At 34.2% G+C, this 25,282-nt stretch overlaps 1 protein-coding gene across 3 annotated transcripts in view; it reads left to right on the top strand.

Annotated features, from left to right (window-relative positions):
• The window catches only part of LOC126971592 (zinc finger MYM-type protein 4), a 42,476-nt gene extending 40,996 nt beyond the window's left edge, over positions 1-1,480 (top strand). For all 3 annotated transcript variants that reach the window (XM_050817939.1, XM_050817919.1, XM_050817928.1), the window contains exon 20: positions 825-1,480. The gene's annotated coding sequence lies outside the window, so the exon portion shown is untranslated. The remainder of the gene's footprint in view (positions 1-824) is intronic.
• The last annotated feature ends 23,802 nt before the right edge of the window (positions 1,481-25,282 follow it).

Genomic DNA, 25,282 nt, shown 5'->3' with positions numbered 1-25,282 from the left:
GCCACGCAGGAGAAATGGCGATATTTTAAATTTTGTTGAAGGAAGGCAGAACAACTAGAGAGATTTAATTATTAGGTTAAAATGGTTAACTTAAAGCATTGTTTAAATTTATCGACACACTCATGATTATCGTCATCAATTATAATTAGGTCACATCACTATCGCATTCCCGAACTCTGCATTCAACTCGCGACTTATAAATGCACGTACAACACAGTAAATACACGTGAAATGTGTTGAACAAAATTAAATTCTTTGGTTTCTTGCCATAAATACTATAACAAAGAAAAAAATATTCTATTGCAAATAACATTTCTTACTTTTACAGTGTTTAAATAAATATAAAAAAAAATGAAATATAAAAGGCGTATTCGAAGTGGTCTCCATTGGCTGCAATACAGTCTTTTAAACGTTGAGGCCAATTGTTAATAGAAGCAAGTATTCTTTCCGTTTATAAATTCTTCACTACCAATCGTACGGATTGTTTTACGGACTCCAAATTATTATGGCGTTTAGAGCAAGCTGTACTCTCAAAAACTGATCATAAATCATAAACTAGCATGTTTGATGCAATTACAGTGATTCGGTTCTCTTTACCACCCCACTCCTTTTTAATATCGCAAAATATTGTACAATGTATCACTGTGCCAAATTGAGAAAACTTAATGAACAATCATATAAAAATGACAGAATCCAAATTAAAATGTAATATTTTGTTTATTTTTAATTGTAACAACATTTAGGGCCAGACTTAGTAGTTTGCGCCATAATTCATCGATATATTAGAAGTAATATAAATTGTACACGAACTGTGTTTGTTTCAGATTGTGTTATAAGTGTCTGGACTCTGGACTGAAGCATTTATGAGATTGGTCCATGAGGACACATCACATTGTGTGTGAGGGAGAGATGTGAAGAGAGAGGGGAACGCAGATCAGTAGTAGTCTAGACTATCACTTATATATTTTCATAATAACTTTGTATATGCAGTGACACAACTAATCAATATAGTGTTGGATCATTGTTTTGCAGTAGTATCTCCAATGTGATACTGTTTTGTGTACAGTACAGCATTGGATTGATAAAGCACATATAAATTAACAATATTTAAATATTATGTTTGATGAATCAGAGATCCTATAATTAATATAATTTTACGTATGGCGATATTTTTTATGTATATAAATCAATGCAATTGAGTAATGGATAAATGTTGTTTGGTCACTTTTAATGAAATGATCAGTTTTATTACATTTGTAATAATAGTGCTTGTAGATAAATGATAATTCCACTTTTATATGATAATAAGTAATGTAACTGTGACTAGATGACCGTATATATGGAGTATAATGATATGTGACAAATTTTTATTTAATTATAAGTTACGGTGAGAGTCAAGATTTCTTTTATTGTGTTAAGAGTAAATGTGGCAAGTTTAGTTTTAGATTAATGCTGTGTAAGTATAATACAGATTCTCTAATATTGTGTTTTATTTGAAAATTAATTCTTGTATCAGTTGAACTATCAAGCTGTTTAAAATCATACCAGGCCTAATCAACACGCTTTTTACAAGGTTTGCTCGGTGGACACTAACTTATTGACTTTTACCTGTGATATTCTTCTCGCCATCTATAAAGGCGCTTGCGTAGAGGCCGTGTACTCTGATTTCACTAAAGCCTTTGACAAAATTTGTCATAGCACGCTTTTCATCTTAAGCTTTGGAACCTTTGGATACACGGAGATTTTTTCGCTGTATATGAAGTCCTACATTGAAAATGGAAGCCAATGTGTAGTTCTATCAGGATACGCCTCCTAGGAAATCCATTAGTTCTGGAGTACCCCATTGCATTTAGGTCCCTTACTGTTTACACTTTTTATAAATGATTTTGATTTGAAATTTATAAGATAATTTTGTATTAATTATAACTCTAAGATCACGGATTTGTGTTACACTACTCAGCTGACTATTGCATAACGTCGTCATAATAATAGTCGTCAACAGAATTTATAATTTGTTACTCGAACGGTTAGCTCAGTTGGTTAGAGCACTAGCACGGAATGCCAGAGGTCGAGGTCCAGAATGGGTTCGAGTCCCGCATCGTTCATATAAGTTTGTTTTTCAAATTTTATTTGTGTATTAATCCTAGAAGTGAGGGCTATCACTTTAAAAACAACAAATTATAAATTCTGTTGGCAATTATTATTTGTTGCAAGATGACATAGTAAATATCTTGTATATATATTTTTAAATATGCAAATGTTTTGCAGTTAATTTCCCGTTATTCAATAGTCAGCTGAGTTGAGTAACACAAATCCGTAATCTTAGAGTTAGAATGAATTCAAAATTATCATTTTAACCTCATTTGGGCAAAGTTATAAAAAAGGCTATAAGCAATTAGGCTTTATTCTACTAGATTTTAGAACTGGTCAGGCATTAACTATACGGAGTCATTGACCCTCCAAACTAAGTGACCGTCGATACTTTTTTTTATGAAAAAGGAGCGTACGGGTCACCTGGTGTTAAGTGATCACCGCGGCCCACATTCTCTTGCTTCACCAGAAGAACCACAGGAGCGTTGCCGGCCTTTAAGGAAGGTGTACGCGCTTTTTTGAAGGTCGTATCGTCCCGGAAACACCGCACATGGAAGCTCATTCTACAGCTTTGTAGTAACACACGTGTATGTGTACGTTTTACACGCGTAAGAAAGCTTCTTGAAAACCGCACTGTGGATGTGGATGCCAATAGGCATAGCCTACCTACCATATTTAGAGTCTAAATAATATACCTACACTAGATTACAAGATAATTCAGATAAGTTTAGTTCTTTTATTATATAATCCAACTTCTATTGAACACCCAACCAGTAAGTTTTTCGTTACGCGATATACTAAATACCTAAAGTAAGCAGTTCCGATAATGCTTACTACAGGCTAGTAGAATACGTTCAATTTCTCAAAATTTATTTGTCAATGTTTTACGACCACAGCAAAAAATATACAATTACTATGTATATCGTTCTTAAATATGACTATCGCAATTTGACATCTTTAACACTTCCGGGGTAGGCATGCTTATGAAACTTGAAATGACAATTAGCTGTCACGAATTAAACCAATGAAAAAAATTATTATACCTACATTATGATTATTTTATGAGTTATTATTATGACGTGTCTCGTTCGCTTAGTGTCCGAGTTTCAACCTTATTGCGCTCCCATAAGAGTGTTGACATCTCACATGACGTGATTCATGATTGTGAGATATAAAATTTGTCATTTCCGGTATTAAAAATATATTGTTCACTAATCAACAATGACAGCGCCATTTTTTTAGTTGTTGTGTTTTCGTCATTCGTGTACTTATACGGGCGTGAATAATTAAGATAATTACATTAGTTATTTGTTTTGTGTTGATTTGTTTATTGTTAATTATATTTAGTGTTTGTATTGAAAAAAAAAAAAGAAGTTGCTGTGTGTTTTGTGTTTAAAATAGGTGACTAGTAAGGAATTAAAATATAATGGAGGAATTCCAATGTCGGGATTGTGGCGAAAATACGATTTGTTTACATAAATTAGGTATGTATCCTTTTGCACAATTTTCGTTCGTAGATAAAATAAAATTTGTTTCTCATTATAGACCAATGCAATAATATTAGTTTAACTCAACAAAAAGGCAAAATTATGAGATATTTTAATACCAAGTATTACGAAAATACACTTGGCTAGCTGGATGCCGCCATTCCAATTTAATGTATTGCAGTTCAGCTGTTTATTTTCTACAACGAAAACTGTGTGGAATGATACTGGTTACGGTGACTTGAATAATTTGACGAATCTTGATAAAAAACAGGATCAACCAGACAGAACGGCAGAAAATGGTGGTAAGTGAACTTATATTTATCCTTATAACAGGTACTAAATTTTTAAGTATTAATCGCAAATACAACTAGTTAGACATCGAGTGCCTACCGCGCTGCACGCCCCTGTCCCCTCCACATCCAGATCGTGGGCATGATATCCCAATTTGTGGCGTGTCGTGCGAAGGTGGAATTCGGGGGCAGGAATCAGGTGAAATTTTACATTTAGAAATTTATGCAATTAAAACAGCACTGTTTTTCAATAAAATCAACATGAAATCAAACAAAAGCACGAAAATTAACAGATAATACAAAATAAATAAAAATTATATTATATTTGTAAGTTTAGCAGTTATGTAGTTTAAATTTAGTGTTGTAACACTTGGATAATAAAGTATTATATTTTGAAAAGATGTTATGTCACAAAATTTGAGACTCCGTCCTACCCCTTGTCACACGATGGCACACTTCGTTGACCCCTCCTTCACCCTTATAGTGTGACGTAATTTATGGATGGCCCCCAAGCAGAGACTATTAAAATAACACTAGTAGATGGCATCAAAGAACTTTACTCGCAACCTGATCGGAGTGCAAATTCGAATATTTTTATTCAAAATAGGATGTGACATAACTTATTGTAGTACCAAATAGTCAAAAACTACCATTCATTTCAAAAAGAATGCCTCAGACCTGAGAAGAATGGGCGCAACAAACTTTTTACCATCAAAAATGTTTTCAAAGTAACATTGTACAATTAAATTTATTATTGATTATTATTTAATAGCCTTCAGGCTCTGAGGGCGGTCGCTCCATTCCCAATCTGTGGAATCATTAAGAAAGTCAATCACACAGGGATGAAATACGCAAAATCGTAGGTATTATAGACAGCCACTGTCTTGCGTATCCGATAAGATTATTGAAAAACCCAAAAAGTCTGAGCGGCACTACAACTGCGCTTGTCACCTTGAAACAATGTTAAGTCTCATTTGCCCAGTAATTTCATTAGCTAGGGCGCCCTTCAGACCGAAACAGTAATCATTATACATTACTGCTTCAGGGCAGAAATAGTTGCCGTTGTGTGGTACCTATAATCTAGCCGGCATCCGGTGCAAAGGAGCCTCCTACTGGGAAAAAATATTCTCCTGTGGTAATATCTGGTACTCAAAATGAAGGTTAATTGTCAAAATCAATTTTTTCTACGTTTTCACAGCTGTCACAGTTTATCTAGACGTATAAATGATAGATCATTTATACGTCCTATATGATTGGTCTCCACTGTGCAACTCGATACCGCAAGCGTAGTTGCAAGTGCGGCTACTACTCGAGCCAGTCTCGAACAATGTGTGATGTTGACGTACCTCATGATCTGTTAAGCTTTGTAAATAATTGAAACTAAAATTCGTAGATAAACATCTTCATGGCTCGTAAAGCGAATACCTCGAATTTTATCTTTAGTTCTTGGGAATAAATAATAGTCGCAGGGCCCTACTAGTTCAGTAGTCGCTGTTAAAGGACGTCCCTCACACGGATCATCAATGAGATTGCTACGTCCACGCTTAAACTCGTTAAACCAATTGTAAATAGTGGCACGAGATGGGGCTTCATTAGAAATGCTAATCGCACCTATCATAGCTTTGTTTTTAAGTAAGCCCACAACGAAAGTCATAATAAATCATTGACCGAAAATATTCTCGAGTTAGGTTCATTTTCACGTGTAGCAAGAGTTTTAGATTTGCCCTCAATTCACAAAAATAAATGAATGCAATCTACTACATCAGGTTACCAAAGAGTTCTAAAATTGAATTTCACTTTAGCTATGTTTCTAACTGGCAAGTTTGTTTTCAGTGTTACCCACGTACATGATATGATTGCTACTATTAATTCATTTTCCTTTGAAGAAATAACGTATATTTTCCACAGTGATTTCACCTGCAATACTTATCGCATGCAATGATTTTTAATTTCGATTGTCTGGTCACAATATAATTATTACAGTAGCTACAAAGCATTTCAACTACAATATATGCAATGTTAAAATACTCAAACGTCAAATACTTAAAAGTAATGTATTTACACGAGTAAGTCAAGATAGTAAATGCAAATTATTAAATACGTAAAAACTAAACTTTTTAAGTACCCCACAGTACATACATCAATCCCCACATAGCGTAAATAAATAGAGATATTCTGTGAGAATTAGCGATTGTTAAAAATATAATACCTTAAATTTTAAGAACATGAAGCACACATTCTGGTAAAAGGATCATTATGCCACTACAAGTCGCGCCCGTTCAAGAGCTATTTAATGTTGTTAAAGATTTACATCGTCTATAATAACCAACGGGCAAAAACCTTAGTAAATACAAGGTCGCTCCAGGAAGTCTGCGAACACCCCAGCAGTGTTCTGAACTTCTGGAAGGAGCTGGGCTGGTTGGAATGCCTGGCCAACACTGCACGCAAAATGGACCCAACTAAGCGGTCTAATTGCGGAAACAGGAGCCCTTTATCAAACCAAACCAAAAACCATCATCTATAATATATATTGTCTAGTAAAGTAGACGTATCGTAGAATGCTCCGCAGAAGTTGTAGAGCTAAAGTGTTACGAACATCGAGTTAGTGAGAACCATCAAACAGCGTAAGATCTCGTACCTCGGTCATATACTGCGCAACGATAGGTACCGCCTGCTATATTAATGGGGAAAATTGCTGGGAAAAGAGGTGTTGGAAGACGAAATAAGTCTTGGCTCAGAAATGTAAGGGAGTGGACTGGCATCAAGACAATCCAAGAGCTATTCCGCTTAGCCATGGACAAGTAAAAGTTTAAAATGACTTCTGACCGCCAGTTATGCAGAGGCACGTGAAGAACTTCTTGTAAAGCAGACATAGGTACGTTTGTACATATATTTACAGGTGATTGGAGTATTTAAATGTCGAACAGCGTGCCATTTAAATGACTTAATGACGATTAAACAGTTTCATTGTGTTCCTTTCGTATGACTGATAACATTGTCATGCGGCGTACCTACAAGGCGCCAAGACTGCATCATACATATTTATTTCGCACTCACGATTCTCGTTTCCGTTTTGATCAATCGTGTGAATTTTCGGGATCGTAGATTTTTAGGGTTCCATAGCCAAATGGCAAAAAACGGAATCCTTTATAGATTTGTCTTGTCTGTCTGTCTAGCGGTGTATGTCATAGCCACTTTTTTCCAAAACTATAAGAACTATACTGTTAAAACTTGGTAAGTAGATGTATTCTGTGAACCGCATTAACGTTTTCACACAAAAATAGAGAAAAAAAAAACAATAAATTTTGGGGGTTTCCCCATAGAACTGAAACTCAAGATTTTTTTTTTTAAATTTGTGTTTAAAAATTATATTGAGGTTTCTAATATATTTTTTTTCTAAACTGAATGGTTTGCGCAAGACACTTCCAAAGTGGTAAAATGTCCCCCCCATTAACTTCTAAAATAAGAGAATGATAAAACTAAAAAAAATATATGATGTACATTACCATGCAAACTTCCACCGAAAATTGGTTTAAACAAGATCTTGTAAGTAATTTTTTTATACGAATAATTAATGATGACAGCTTATTTGCACTGTATGATTTTGAGCAAAGATATTTTGCCTTTTCCATTTAAATAATTTAACTTGTTGCTCGCTGCTACGGAACCCTTCATGGGCTTTTAAGAGTATCTAATGATTATGGATGATTTGGAACGTGCTGTTCGAGCTAAAGATAGTTGCCTTAAAATTTAGGAATATACTCCTTTACGACGTCAGCCACTCGTTTATTCATCTATACGAAACTAAAAAAAAATTTTGTTTGTTTATGTAATTAATGTCAGTGAATCTTGAAGCTGTAAAAAAAACTAGCTGCTAAATTCACCTAATGAAGAAATACGACCACTACTACCGTGGCACCAGTGCTGCAGAAACAGCTCGAAGGGTTAACGATGTGTGCTGGTGTCGCAAAAGACAAACGATACGTTTGGTTCCAACTTTTCATTCTGGAAATTTTGACCTTCAGAAAAAAAACACAGGAGAATCATATACTACTTACCTTTACGGCGCGTACACACGCATGACTTGAAGGTAGCCAATGTATATGGACTTGAAGACATCGAAGATGATATTAATACCATGGTTTGTTTGTAGGTACGTAGAAGAAAGTTCATTGGAAGAACCATATAGCCTAGGTTAATTATGTTTAGGTAAAATTACACAAAATCTCCTTTTGCTACAGATTTATACCAGTAGCCCTATTAGGAATATGAATAGAGAATCGAAGCGACCTTGTGAAAAAGTTCGTATTCTTCTAACACAAATTAACGCTTTAGTTCTGATTGCGATGAAGTTATGTTCTGATTTAGGGAGATCGTATGATGTGTATTCTCGTAACAATATCGAATGTCAATTATTGGTGGGAAATGCGTATTCTACAAAATTTTGACGTTTGATTGAGTTGATGATTTAAAACATAATTTATTAGAGAATAGATACTCTTTTAATAGTGGAAGAAATAGTTTAGATTTGGTAAAACAATATTGGCAAATTCTAGCGAGCTGTTGTTCAAATAGGAGACTACCAATCTAGAGCAAAACGTGGATAGAAACGGAACTTAACATTATCGATTCTTAAATTATGTGAATAAAAAACACCTCAGGCTTTTTCATTCGTCTGCAAAACATTGAGGCTGAGATCTATAGAATAGTGTATTATACGGCAATTTTAAAACGTCGAACAACTCTTATGATGACGCAAGGAATTGTTGATCTTCTTCTTGTTCTGCGTTTTTCTTAAGTCGTCGTTATGGTGGACTTAAGTGCGAGCTAAGGTTATGCTTAGTGCGCGCTCAAAGCAATGTTTATAAGTACGGACTTCGACTTAAGGCTTAGGATCACGCCAACGACGTTCAGCGTTTGGGCGGAGCTAGCTCTATCTCGAGACCGCACACAGACCCGAGGACGGCCGTTTATATAATGAATATAGTATAAAGACCCTTATGTCAAAAGTTAAATAAAATAGCTACTTTCTGTTGTTAGAGCGATAAAAATATCACCACTTTAGAAGCAGTAAGACAGCTTCATTTCAATAATTTTTATTACATGGTATTTGACGTTTTTAAAAATTTTTAAACATTCGGATTAGAGATTACATGTCAGTCCCTAACATATATTTTATTTTGATCTCCCAGCTAACTCATTGCTGAGAATTAGGTCCTCAAAGATGATCATTTCACGATAAAAGCGCCTTAACTACTCGCTAGATAATTCTAAGTACGCTCTGCAGATCTTAGCCAGAGTCTCAGCACCACACAAACACGTACCTTTAGTAACAACAGTTACTCCAGGGAAGAATCACATTTCCGTGAACAAGGCATTAATTAAAACATAGCTTTAATACGTACCCAGCTGGCAGTAAATTACCAACGGCCCCACGAGTCACGATATGCAATATTAATTTCTTGAGACTTCTAATTGCATATCAAGAGGGCCAGACGATTTCCTGACGAAGAATTGAGACATTATAACAATGGCGAGTATCATTATGGTGACAGTTAGACATTAATGTGCAGGAACCTTGAACTTCCTCTACATTTATAAAATAAGTGGAGACTTAACAGGGTATTATTGAAACGTCACACGTTTTCTAATTTGTATGCGTTCATGGCTGTGTTACTAAGCTTGGATAAAAAGTATGGATAAGATATAAATATTTATTTTCAAAAATTACTATATTGTAATAAATATGTGATTCCTCTGGTGTTGCAAGAGTTTGTGGGCGGCGGTGATCACTTAACAACAGGTGACCCGTACGCCCGTTTGTCCTCCTATTCCATAAAAAAAAATGCGCGAGACGCCGAGTCCCTGGTTTTTTGGTCTAGCCGCACTCCGAGTGTTCGGTTCCTCGTCAGGGGCTTGTTGCACCTTTTTAATTATCCACCCATCTCACAAGTATCCCTCTTTAAATTATTTTTGTTCATTTATTTGCCCAAGAAACAGATGGGTAGATGAAATTATAAAAATGGCAGGAAAAGAATTGAGAGGAAAAGGACAGAAGAGGGATAGATGGAGTAAGCTGGAGGAGGCCTATACCCAATAACATATCTTTTATATTATACTCGTAGTCTTAAGATAATATTGAGTATTCGAAGATTGTTGGAATCAATAAAAGGCTTTTTATTATTATTACTCTCCCTGGGGACTGGGGTGGACAGACACACAGCGATGGCGCCCATTTATTAATTTATTTTGATGATACAATGATATATTAGGCTTACCTAAGCCGATCTCCACGCTTGCTCTAGCCTAGCCAGGCACCTATTATTATCCTAAAACGATTGCACTGCAGTTGGCTTATCCCTAAATTTAATACTATCCTATTTGTAACTTACTGGATGCCTTAAAACATTAGATTTTAAATTAAGTATAGCCTTTAAAGTATAATTTAACTAACTGAATAAATTTAATAACTTTGCGTCTTTAATCCTTTTGTTTAATTTCTTAATCCTGGATAGTTGAGAAATTTTTGTGTGTGTATCTACCAACTTTAAAGCAACAGTGGGACTTCTCTCCATCTGTTTTTAAGGAAAAACATAGGGATACAAGCCAACCATTCAATCATTTCTTTACTTTTCTCTTCGTTTTTTTGTGGAGTAATAAGTGTAATAAAAAGAGCCTTTTATTTCTTGCAAAAAATTACGATGTTATTAATAATTTTATTGGCATTGATATAACTTTACAAAGTAAGTCTTTATACAACGTGTTACAAAATACCCCGTAAAAATATAAGTAATTATCAAAGCCAAAAATTTTGACAACCCTAGTAACCCTAGCTGTCATGTCAGGGAACCAGATCATTAAACAGAAAAGCCGTACCTATCTTAACTAATAATTTCTATTTTTCATTCATAAATTTTTGCTACCTCAATACAAGGATGTCATTATACTCAAGTACTGGCTACAAAAAATGTCAAGTTGAAAAAAAAAAATGGTTAGGTGAAGGACAGAGTGTATTTCTCCGATTGCCGAGATGGAACAGAGTGTTGGATCGCTTTTCGCATCAATAACACCAACGATGCTGCGAAATGCAACACAAGCCATATCCCGACGAGCGAGGTTGTGTACTGAGCAAGGCGGAGAACACTTTGAGTCGTTTCTGTAAATTTGATGTTTATTATGAAAAAGTAAGTGTTCGTTTAGGTTGTTACGTTAGGTTAGGTCTTTTAAAATTTTTGTCGTTCCGCGAATTAGGTAGAAATGTAGGTACATTATGCGTAGTTTACTCTTTAATTTTACTGAAATATGGTTTGCACATCAGTGGAAATTAGAGTCTTTATTTTTTGGGTTCTTAAATATTGTGAATGGACCTGTTATAAGGCCCCATTTAACCTCCTTTCGACTTTACGGGTAGTTTTGTAACACCCAGTATACATTATGCGTATATATATGTTTATATTTATAAATTGTATCTTATTTTTTAAATTTTTTAAGTTTCTATTTGGTCTGCAAGTACAAAGGTAAAGGCCTCCTCTAATGTTTGCCAGCGATTCCTATCCTGAGCTTTAGAATCCATGATGGCCAACAGTCTTAAATGACATCGTAAGCGGTCCAAATCATACAATATTAGCTGAGACTTTAGTCTCATTTAATGATTCTTAACCAATATTTCTGTCTCGCTAACTCGGACAAAGCTGAATGGTAAGAAACTAAACAATTTGTTATATTTTAAAGTAATAACCCTCACTTCTATGATTAATACACAAATAAAATTTCTCTGGCCAGAGGCCGTGGGTTCGAGTACCGCATCGTTCATAAAATTTTGTTTTCCAAATTTTGTTTGGGTAAAGAACTATTCGATGTATATGCGTTTACAACATGATCCCATAAAATGTACAAAAATGTGTTACGAAATTCAAAAGAATTGTTAAAAAACGTTTGTGTGGTAACGGTAAATGATTTTCTTAATGATACCACGGACTGGAAATGGAGCGAATGCCCTCAACAAAATTTAATTATAAATTTTATTGTACGATACTACATAATATAAAGTAAATAAATTAAGAAAAAAAGTCCGCTTGATTTCCTGCGCCCGTTCTTCTCAGGTCTGAGGCATACCTACTTATTCGAAAGGGTGGTAGTTTTATTTAACGTTCAATAAATACTATTTTGAATAAAAATATTTAAATTTGAATTTGTGGGACTGTTTAAATATTTCTGATTATTTCTGTGTGATAGGCCTATATGATTACGCCGTTGTAAGCCCTATTTGAAATACTAACCTAGCACTTACAAAAATATACTTAAAAATATATTGTAAGGTTTTATTAAAAAAACATATTAATCTAGGGTTATAACAGTCGAGAACGTTTGTATGGAAAACCTGATAATGTTTCCTAGTGCTCATTCGGTTTCTCTTAGTTGTAGATATTTCAGACTATTAGTAAAAGAGGGACAAACGAGCATATGGGTTACCTGGTGTTAAGTGATCACCGCCGACCACGTTCTCTTGCAACACCAGAGGAATCACAGAAGCGTTGTCGGCTTTTAAGGAAGGTGTACGTGCTTTTTTGAAGGTACCCATGTGGTATCGTCCCGGAAACACCGCACAAGAAAGCTCATTCCACAGCTTTGTAGTACGTGGAAGAACTTCGTTGCAAAAGGCACCGTCACACATCCAGATAGTGTCGATGATATCCTAATTTGTGGCGTGTCGTGCGAAAGTGGAATTAGGCGGTAGGAATCAGGTGAAACAACATTTATTTACATTGCCGAAATAATAACTATTGATCCGTCATTCTTTTTCATGGTGACGTACTTTCTAATACTTAAAATGTTTCTCAGCCTATTTTTTTTATGGAAAACGTCCAAATGGTGGTTAAATAAATATATATATACAGCAACAATGGGGAGTGCTTCCGTGGTACGCTAAAAGCTAAAAAGGAAAGAAAGACTGATCTACTAGATAAAAAAAAATAGAGTACGTTCAAACTGCCTTCCACATTTATCAGAAACTTCATTAGAGATAGCTATAAGTAAAAGTAGCGTAAATCATATTTTTAATATTTAATTTTTGAATATAAATTATTTGTTACATCGGATTGTTAAACTTTGTCACTCAAAAATAATAAGTAGTATAACCCCAAAAATATTAAAAAGTCACATCTATACTAAGTTAGCCTTATGTAAACGTGGTTAACGCATTGATCGGCAGTCGTTCATTCGAATTGAACCCGTCTCTTAGAGTCTAGACGTAGATCACATAATTGTAAGTTCATCTCCGAGTCACTGAAGCATTCTTCTATAATAACTTAATACTGACATTGAGGCAAGTCGTCGGTCAATGTGTCAACTTTATTCATGATGGAATGCTAATGCTAAGTAGTAGGTGCCTATACATCTGCGTCTATTCTAATATATGATGCGAAAGATTTAGATCCCCTTTTAAGCAAATTTGCTGATACTGAGATTAGCATTGTGAAAGTTAAATTCAGTATTAATTCTGATTATTAATTCATTAAAAATTATTATTAATTCAAATTCAAGAATGTTTATTTAAAATAGGATGTGACATCACTTATCGAAAGTCAAAAACTACCACCCATTCCAAAAAGAACGCCTCAGACCTGAGAAGAATGGGCGTAACAAACTCAGCGGCCTTTTTTTCACCAAAAAATATGTTTAACTTATTATTTAATAGCCTGTAGCCTGGCGCTCCATTCCCAATCTGTGAAATCATTATGAAAGTCATTTATGTTATAGTAACCTTTACCACACAAACGTTTTTTAACAATTCTTTTGAATATCGTAATACTTTTGTTTTGAACATTTTCTGGGATCTTGTTGCATAAGCATATACATCGCCCCACAAAAAAAACTCGACTTAGCCGAGTAGTAGGCGTTATTAGTTTATGTCTGTTCCTGGTGATAACATTATGATTGTGAAAGTTTCTAGTAAAATCCTCAATGTGCACACATCAATATGTATTTAGATAAAAATAACCTCAGATACACAATTCCAAAATTTAATTATTTGAAAGGAAGGATATAATTATTTTAAAAGAAAAAAGAAAGGTATTCGAATATGATGAAGCCATAGACGCTACAATTTCTTTGGTCTTAGATCTTATCTCTTGGATCTTATGAAAGAGTAAGTCGCTTCGTGACGTAACGCGTTACGGCGTCAGTTTATCTGGCTTCCCTTTCTCTTACGCATACGGCAGCGGTATGCTGGCTCGTCCTCTTTCACTCTAACCAATTGTTACTTTTATAGTATTAAATAATGATACTAATAATGTACATACACAAATTTCTAATGTACATATTCAAGAATTGTAGCTAAGAATAAAATATATTTTATAATCAATAAAAGATTTTGTTAGTAAATAACCTTTCCTTACATTATCACATTAATATACATAAAAGTTAAGTAATAACATAAGCTTTTCTCAAGTTAAACAATTTCAATATGAAATAGTTCAATTTAGATTAGTTTAAGTTATTAATCAAAATTAACTTTAGAATAATGAGAAAGTAAAGGTAAGCTAACATATTATTTTAATTTTTCTCATGTCATATTTACGTGTGAATGACAATTGGAGTTGTATTTTGTTATGGATCATGATGATATTATTTTTTTTTTATGGAATAGGAGGACAAACGAGCGTACGGGTCACCTGGTGTTAAGTGATCACCCGCGCCGCCCACATTCTCTTGCAACACCAGAGGAATCACAAGAGCGTTGCCGGCCTTTAAGGAAGATGTACGCGCTTTTTTTGAAGGTACCCATGTCGTATCGTCCCGGAAGCAGCGCACAAGGAAGCTCATTCCACAGCTTTGTAGTACGAGGAAGAAAGCTCCTTGAAAACCGCAATGTGGAGGACCATCCATGATATTATATTTATTAAAGAATGCCTACAAAAAATTTAGTTATTACATTCACAGGTTTTTTTCAAAGAAAGTTTGAAATTATGCTAAAAATCGACCACATAGAAATTAAAATTACTTAGAATTAACAAAAGTTATAAGGAGACGCTTTCTGAATTTTATTATACGCCTACGTAACCACTTAACACGTTACTAACTAAATTTAAACACACCATTAAATAAATCAAACGATGCAATTTTCCACCTCTACTCCACAGCACATCTATCAGCTGATGACAGTTACAAAGTGGTGTTTTTATGGTAATGAATCATCAATACGCCCCTTCGAATCCATTCATCAGTTTTACATTTCGCGATGTTGGATTCTTTGTTTTTATCGAACATTCCTGCATCTTGTTAGAAGCTGACGAAGAGGAAATGAAGCTACTAATTTAAATTATCTGGCAACATTTCCAGTATCTATACATATAAATAAAATTGCAGTGTCTGTTTGTAATATTTATATACGGTACATACATTTTGTCTGTCTGTCTGTCTGTCTGTCTGTTTGTTCCTGCTAATCTCTGACGGAATGGCTGGACCGATTTTGACGGGACTTTTATTGGCAGGTAGCTGATGTAATAAGGAGTAACTTAGGCTACGTTTATTTTAGAAAAATTAAGTAATGTTGTCATGTCCAAGAAACGGTCTCACTCTACACATTATTTATATGGCAAAACAACGTTTGCCGAGTCAGCTAGTATTAAATAAGAATAAAGTTTGACAAGGAGGCCTGTTTGTATTGCGAGTTTGCAAGAAATAAGTATAAAATGGCAATTCCAAAATCGAGACTCGGTGAAATACAAAACTCATTTGTAGGTCTCAGTGCTTTTTTTATAAAATTCCAAATAAACATCTCTAACTCCAGCTAAATTCATAAAATTTTTAAAGACTTATTCAAAAAGCTTACTATACGATTAAAGAATATATAGAGGATAAAGAACTATGGAAAGTAGATGCTCCTGGTCCACCTAATAATAATATTAAGATTGTATAATCTTATGAATGTAATATGAATATAATTGTTTTTTTTTTGGTTTATATAAAATCTACTGTAATTGCATTATATAGAATCGCTTAGTGGACTTGCTTTGTGAGCATTATGTTTACAATTTTGTAGTTACCATGTCTATGCTAATCTATGGTTCGTCATGCTCACTAAAATGGCGTTATTAGCGGCGGCGTTGTGTGCTGGGTCGTCTTCTTCCCTCAAATATGTGCGAAGCGAACGATGGCTAGACCATGCGTCATCTCGTGTCAGGTCAAATCAAATCAAAATATTTTATTGCAAGTCACATTATTACAAAAGGGTGGTACATTAGACAGATAGACAATATATGACGCCCTGCAAGGGCACAGAAATCTATCCTAGATGGTTTATGGCTACTTATTTTTCGAATTCCAACGTACCCTTATTAATTTATTTCCTTTTAAAATTCGCCCAGTGAAGCGGGCGGGAACGACTATTTTATATAGAATAAATTAGTTTTAAACAAAATAATATGTAACAGAAAAAATACAGAAAATACGATACAATTATTATTAATATATCTATTTATATATTATCTAAGAATTGTAACTAATTCTCACACTTAGTATCATTAAAAATTCGGCTAAATTAAAGAAACATTTTGTAATAAAAAATATTTAAGGTCTTTTTTATATAAGGAAGGCTTCTCTTTATTTTTAATTTTATTTGGAATGTAATTTAAAGTTTTATCGCCTTGTGGTGAGGGCTCGATAACACTAGTGACATGCTTGTTTGGGGTAGGTAGTTTTAAGTTATTAAATTTTCTATTATTTCGCTTGTTATTTGGTCGTTTTGAGTATATATGTAAGTCGAATGTTTTTACAAATTTTGTGTTTAATAAAATATAGTCTACATGAATCGATCTGCTGAATATTTTGTTAAATTTTGATACACTTTTTCTGTTGGGTAAATATATCTTTTATTTCACTACAGTTTCCCCATTAATATTTATATTCCATAAGATAGTCTATCTAGAATGTGCAAGTTGCCAAAAACTGTCATAACCATAATGTTAACACCAGGAACAGACATAAACTGATGATGCCTACTACTCGGCTAAGTCGAGCTAGTAAGTCTTTTGTGGGGCGATGTATATGCTTTTACAACAAGATCCCAGAAAATGTTCAAAACAAAGGTGTTACGTTATTCAAAAGAATTGTTAAAAAACGTTTGTGTGGTAAAGGTTACTATAACATAAATGACTTTCTTAATGATACCACAGATTGGGAATGGAGCGACCGCCCTCAGGCTATTAAATAATAAGTTTAATTGTACAATGTTACTTTGTAAATGTTACTTTAATTGTAAAACATATTTTTGATGAAAAAAGCCCGCTGAGTTTGTTCTTCTCAGGCCTGAGGCATTCACTTTGGAATGGGTGGTAGTTTTTTTTGACTTCCAATAAGTGATTTCACATCCTATTTTGAATAAAAATATTTGAATTTGAATTTATGTTTAATAAGCAGCGCCGTCTGATTTGATATCTGAAAGAAGATATTTCCCTTTTTAATTTCTGTAGATGTGGCTTCCAAGTCAAGTGTGAGTTATTATTTCCCAGTAGTGTAGCCGTGTCAACTGTTTCAAGTTATGAATTTTTGTAGTGAGAAGAACGAGCAAGAAACTCTTAGGTTGTTCTTTTCAAAACAGAATGGTATTACAAGTTCTTATTTTCGATTAAATTTACAAATCATTTCAATTACAATATATGCAAAGTGATGCAACAAAATACACAAACATATAGACGTTAGTAATTGTACTAAATGCCTTACACGAGTAAGTCAAATAACTTAAATTAATAAGTAAAAACATAGTTATAGTCATTGATTACATACTTAAAGTACAATACAGTTGATGCATCAATCCACACATAGTGTAAATAAAATAAAGGCATCACGCAATTTTATTAGCTATTATATATAAAAATAATATACTTAAGGATGATTTTCGGTAAGGTTTAAAAGGCATAATTTTAGTTTTATTAATATAAAGTTCAAGATCTACAAGATTCTATTATTTAATTTTTCTTCTAATTGTTTTAAATTTTAGCAAGGGATCAAGATAGAAATGTCATCATCAAAAAGAGTAGATAAGAATTGAAAATTCATTGCCATTCCACATTAAATAAATATTTTTAGCTTGGTCGTTTCACAAATTATTTTAATTACAATAAATTATTGATCGAAAAAAAATACTCAAATGTACTATATGTACGTAGGTAATATACCTTACACGAGTAAGTCAAAAAAAGTATTTTATTGTAAAAGTATAAAAAGCATGAAAATTCGTTATATCTATCATTCCGACACAATAAATACATCATCGCGAGCTAAAACGGATATTTTAATTTTAGACTTCCTAAACTTTTTATCGGAAATGACACATTACACCCCGTGTCAAAGGATCACTCTAAAAAGAGTCCCGTAAATGATCTTATGTTTGAAAAAACCCCGTGTAGTCGGAGGGTCGAAGATGCGTCTAAATTTTCGGGGCGTAAGTAGCAAGTTCGAATATGAGGGTCGGTAATCGTGAGGCGTGGAATGACGGATGTCTTTACAAGCTAGCTGAGATGTCGTTCGGCCTTGGAGGGATTTGGGAATTATGGTGCTCAAACTTTTAAATTCAGTTAGTTAAATCTTGAAAACGCATTGGAAAAGAATCGTCTTTTCTATGAAAAAGTATGAAGCAGAGAGGATGTAAATACTACGTAATAAGAGGTGGGGCTGTCTAAGTAATAATTAAAGACTAGTTATGGGTTATCTTATATATAAAATTCTCGTGTCCCGGTGTTTGTATCCAAACTCCTCCGAAACGGCTGAACCGATAAGTATGAAATTTTGTTCTGCATATCGGGTAGGTATTTTTCATACCCCTAAATGATAAGGGTACACACCCCTCAATATATATATATATTTTTGTCAGTTTTTTTATTGAAATTTTATTTCATTCAGCATTGAAAAATACATACAGCCTCAAATTTTCCCCTTCTTCGATCTACAATTATTTTTGTATCGCGAATTTTATATTATTTTATTCCATCCATAAATCCGCAATAGATAATGCAAGATGGTAATCGAATAGAATAATTGTAGTACGATATATTTGGCAGGTCTGAGAATCGGTTGCATCTATTTTTAAACCCCAATTTTTTTAAATTTCTTTCTGGCAATACAACGTTAACTGGGTCAGCTAGCATGTTATAATATTTAAAATAAAACCAGATGGTTACTATCATTTAAAATAATAAAGCTAAAGAAGAAATTATTTGTGAAAAATATTAAAATTAATGTTTTTAAATCATAATACTTTGAGAATCACATTTCCATACGTGATAACATATCGTCAACGCGAAAGATAAGTGTATCCTAACACTCTCAGTTTTTTACACCTCAAATTAAACTCCCATAGAGGGCTAAAACATATCCAGTTGCGGCCACCCCTGAAAAAATACGACAAAATGTGTGTTGCGTTTTCGTGATGATTCTGTTATGACTGATATTACTTATGAGAGCCGAGACTCGTAAAAATAGACTGCCCTTGTATATAAATATCCGTGCTCTCAAGCGTCTTTGCTGTAAGTCTTATATCTTTAAACGAGCAATTCTTTTATATCTATGATCTGAATCTCGGAAACGGCACCAAGGATTTTCATAAAATTTCTATTTTCTAATCTAGCTAGATTTCAATTTAAGAAAATGTAGTTTTATCCGTGTTTTAACGAGAAACAGCTACAATAACATTAGAATATAAAGGTAATTTCGCTACTATATACAATACTGTAATAGCTCAGATGGCACATTGGGTGATTTGGAAAGCAGAAGACCCTGGTTAAAATCCAGACGTCCTATTAGTTTTGTTTTGCACATTCTTAAAAATACGAGCAAGGCTCGGTCGTCTGGATATTAAATAATAAACTAGTAATATAGGTTTGTTTAAATAAATAATAAAATATTTTCAAATAATTACTCTAGAATGTATGTAAAACAATACGATCCCATTTTTTGTGGAATATCTACAACATACAGCGATATCAACGGTCATTACATGGACATTCTTCACGACACGTTTAGGTCATCTAGAAAAGAGAAAAAAGTTTTAGAAAAAATCACGACAACGGTAGATAATAGTTTCTGACCCGGCCGACTTCGTACCGCCTCAATAACCTTTTGTATAAAATAAGTTTAAAACAGATATTGTTAGACACACACAGTTATGATCTAATTAGTTATTCATTATAAACTTTTATTTTAATATGATTTCTGAATGACGGGGTAAGATTCAAAGAAAATATATCAAAATCGTTGTTTTTATTTAGTTCTGAGGTTTTATATTTTTATTCATCTTTTAAACCTTCTCTGGACTTCCACAAATAATTCGAGACTAAAATTAGCCAAATCGGTCCAGCCGTTCCCGAGTTTTAGCGAGACTAACGAACTGCAATTCATTTTTATGTATTATTTTGTAATTTCACACTTATGATATTGTAATTATTTACATTGTGTAGTTTCTAGAATTACGATTAAAGTTATTTAATTGTTTCTAATTTATATTGTCGAATATACCAAATTAGAATAACCAACCTAGAATTGGTATGTAGTGCAAATCAATTGTTAATGTTGAGTTATTGTTGGTACATCTAACATAAATTAATATGTTTAATTTCTATTTTATATCTTTATAATATTACTCTATATATTATTATAACTATATTTATACACAAATAAAATTTGAAAAACAAAATTTTATGAACGATGCGCGACTTGAACCCACGACCTCCGGCGTTCCGTGCCGGTGCTCTCACCAACTGAGCTAACCGTTCGAGTTCGAGTACCGCCTCGCTACAAAATTCTGTTTGCTTTGTACAACTCTCAGGTTGTGGCAAATTTTATTTGTGTATTAACCCTAGAAGTGAGGGTTATCACTTTAAAAATATAACATATTGTTTAACTATATTTTTAATACTATGATTTAGGCGTTTGCACAAATACGATATTAATCCTGCGTCTGTCTGGTCAGCTAGTATACATATATAATATAAGTCTTTTATGATGTCATCAGGATCCCGTCGCAGTTAACAATACCCTGTGCTTAATAGTGATGGGTCATGTAATGTCACGTACAAAATTCTATTTTCTGTTTAAAGTACGATTTTGTAAACACCGATATAATAATGTTTGAAAGTAACTTTTTTTATAACAATAAGGGACGAGACGTTCAGCTGATGGCAATTGATACGTCCTGCCAATTACAATGCAATGCCGCTCAGGATTATTGAAAAACCCAAAAAATTCTGAGCGGCACTACTATTGTGCTCGTCACCTTGATACATAATCTCATTGATTGATGTTCAGTCTCATTGTTTTTATGGAAAAGGAGGATAAACGAGTGTACGGGTCACCTGGTGTTAAGTGATCACCGCAGCCCACATTCTCTTACAACACCAGAGGACTCACAGGAGCGTTGCCGGCCTTTAGGAAGGTGTATGCGCTTTTTTTGAAGGTATCCATGTCGTATCGTTCCGGAAACACCGCACAAGAAAGTTCATTCCACAGCTTTGTAGAACGTGGAAGAAAGCTCCTTAGCTGTGGAAGACCGCCACGCATACAGGTGGTGGGGACGATATCCTAACTTGTGGCGTGTCGTGCGAAGGTGGATTTCAGCGGCAGGAATCAGGTGAAACAGCTCTTCGGAACACTCCCCATGATAAATGCGGTAGAGGACACACAATGAAGCGATGTCTCTACGCAACGCCAAGTGATCCAGCCGTTCACAGAGCACTGGGTCCCCGACAATTCAAGCTGCTCTGCGTTGCACGCGGTCAAATGGATCGAGCTGATACTGGGGTGCGCCATACCAGAGATGACAGCAACTTTCCATATGTGGCCGGACCTTCGCTTTGTACAGCGCTAGAATGTGGGCCGGCTTGAAGTTTTGCCGTGCTCAATTTATGCCCAGTTTCTTCGAAGCCAATTTGGCTTTACTCTCCAGATGGCCGCGGAATTGGCAATCGCTCGAAATATCTCATTCATATCTATTTCATGAGCTACGGTGCCCTGCAGACCGATACACAGTAATGCTTCACGGCAGAAATAGGCGCCATTCTGGTCCTATTTCTGCCGTGAAGCATTGCATCCTCTGCAAAGGAGCCTCCCACTGGTAACTATAATATGTAACTTTTGTTCAAAACAAAGCTATTGGATACTAACTATTGGAATAACAATAAATTCAAGCAAAGTGTGTTATGTATGCACACAAGAAGTTCGACTTCTTTGGAGTAATAAAACGAAAATCTTAGGTTAAGATTTGGTTTCCGCTGCGCTCCAGCTAAATACCGCACAACTTATAACAGTAGCTTTTTTAATGCGACAACTATTAGATGCTTGTGTGCGTGGCATCTTGATACTCAATGGCATCTTTAAAATTTTGCATATAGTACTTAATAAAACATATACTTTGTGTTATATTACATTGAAATTAATAAAATACAAAATACTTACGGATGCTTTGTCATCCCAGTGTCTTTTTTATTTCTTGTAGTATTATTTTTACAAAGTTTTACAAACCAAATCGGCATTTTAGTTTCAATTATTAACAATGTTTAACATAACATGTGGCATGTAAAGTGTCAACGTCACACATTGTTCGAGACTGGCTCGAGTATGCCCACTTGGGCGAAGTATTAGTTGCTGCACTTTGCGACTACGGCTGCGGTATCTTGTTGGAGCCGAGTGAAGATTAATCCATAATCTAAAAAAAAACTCCTTTAAAATGCTAATTCCTCGTGTTATTTAACATTAGTAAAAACAACATTATTGTGATAAAGAACACACAGATTAATAAAGTATATTTTATTAATCTAATAAAGAAGGTACTAAATACAAACAATGAAAATATTATTATAACGAATAATTTAGTTAAATATACGTCTATTTCAATTTATACATCTACATACACTATGACAGCTGTGAAAACATCGAAAAAAATAAGTTTAGATCTAACCTATATTTTGAGCAATTCACGCACACTAACACAAAGTGTCATACAAATCGCTTGTCACGCACACTAAACTAATATTAATGGCCCATTTTTATAGGTTGTGTTGTCTTATTGAATTAATCAGCATAGTGTTATTGACTATAGCTTTCTCGGATCTGGTCAAGCAATAACGGTAGATGTCTATTGTGCCGAACTCTGAACAACGATAAGAAAACTAGCAGTGAAACAGCACCGACTCATGAATCGATCTTCACCATTATTGCTCCATGATAACGCAAGACCTCATACAGCACGAGAAACTGTACAGGAGCTGCAATAAAAAACCATTCGTTACCCTCCGTATTCGCCAGACCTTGCTCCAACAGACTACCATTTTTTTTCGTGACTTGGACAATTTTCTACGTGATAAAAAGTTTTCATTTCAGGAGGCAGTACAAAATGCTTTCACACAGTTTGTCGAATCTAGATCACCACAGTTCTATCGCAAAGTCATAAATGACCTTCCGAATAGATGCAGCAATGTATAGTTAATAATGGTAATCATTTTGATTGTATAAATAGGTATGTTAAATTTAAAAAAAAAAACAATATAAATTTTTCCATACAAATCGGCAATTTCATGCTTTAACCCCTAATTTTATCCGCAATACAAATAATTCAGTCAATGACATTTCAATACAATTATATGACCGGGTCATCATCAATTGTTAACAATAAATCAAGTCAAAATCAAAATCACTTTACATTATGTAAGCGATAGTACTGCAGTTGGTTGTATTTCAGGATAATAGTGCCTGTCTCGCCATTTAATTAAAGCCTTCGAATTAATTAATGATTCGGATCCAGGGTTCAATGACATATTATTGTAAAGTAATCGATATATTCATATAAAGGAACAAATGTATGTATATTGTTTGTGTATAGAAGATGTTTCTTGCTACATCAGCTGTTCTTTCATCTAAAAAATTGTAATGCTTAATTTAATCATTATGCATTGATTGAAATTGTAAAATATTCCATATAAAAAAAAACATTTTGTGCAATGCAATTCACACGTGGTACAAGTGAAACTTTTAAAAATTTTGGCTTCAAGATTGTCAGCAGTTGTATAATAATTTTAAGAAGTACATTGTGCATGAACCTCTCAACTGCATATAAAGTCCTAGTATATTTTGCCATATGACACATGTTTCAACCGCTATGAACGACATTACTATAACCGCTACCATATTTATGTTCTCCTCGTGACTATGTAGTAATACGTCGTGTGCATAACTTCAGAAAATTTTAAGGTATACTCGCGTGATACATAAGACAATCTCTTCTCCAACTATGATCGCCTGGTACCAAAGCACTGTATAATCTTTCCTACCTCATTCTCTCGCCGGCTGAATCCTATATTTACCTGTTTGTGTCTCAATCGTCTCGCTTTTCGTTTCATCGAGTTTCAAATCTAAAGATTTCCAAAGAAGTTTAACTTCAAAACTTTAAATTCAAGATTTCTATGAAGGCCCGAGAAACATAAGTTGTTAGATTTTTTTTATTTCTGTCTTATTGTTCGTTTGTGCGTTACGTAGAAGTTTCACACGAGCGTTACCAACCTTATAAAGCGTCTTATAAACGTATATATGAATTGGAAAACTGAAAACACATTGGTATGTGGTGATTAACGGTTTAATCTATTACCTACGCTCACAACGCTTTTAAAAGCTATTAATTATAATATACAAATGAGGGATTGCTTGTACCAGCTAATTCTAGTAGGCTTCGTAAGATACACAATATCGTAAAGGGCAAGTGTATACAGTTTTATAATAAAGTCCCAATCGCTGTTATAATCTTACTACTCCACAGATGAATTTTAATGATCGGACAGCCTGGGACTAGATTATGATTATTTTATAGCAATGACCGAATAGAGCAAAAACAATGCTGGGAGAGTTTCTTGCGCCGCGTGTTCTCTCTCAGAGCGCCATTTGTTTCCGAAGCGGTAGTAGTGTTTGAAGTGACATCAAAAAGAATTCTAAATGATTTAGTTTTGAGAAAATACATGCATTTTATGCCTTTTTATGCATTAATATGTATTTTATGCATTAATATGAATTAATATGTAGGCGACATATCAATTCATTGCATACTTATGACTTTGCTTAGTATAAAAAGGAAATGTGGGGGGAAGCGGATAAACTCCACCTCTCTTGGACCGTGGTGCCCAGAGCCGCGGACAATGTACAAAGTACTATCTTCATGCCTCAATAGGGCTACTGGAAATCCAAGCGCTGGCAGCTATTTCGGTCAACGGATCAGCCTAGCTATCCAACATGGAAATGCTGCCAGTATTCTTGGTACGCTTCCCCGTAATGATAGTTTTAATTTTATGTAATCATAGTAATGTAAAATATATAGTTATTAGATTTGTTTTCAATAAAAGGAAATTATATTTCGGTTGTTACAAACTACAATTTCAG

This window comes from Leptidea sinapis, chromosome 2, assembly GCF_905404315.1.
Source record: "Leptidea sinapis chromosome 2, ilLepSina1.1, whole genome shotgun sequence".
NCBI classification, from domain to species: Eukaryota; Metazoa; Arthropoda; class Insecta; order Lepidoptera; family Pieridae; genus Leptidea; species Leptidea sinapis.
This window is presented reverse-complemented; position numbering and strand designations above follow the sequence as displayed.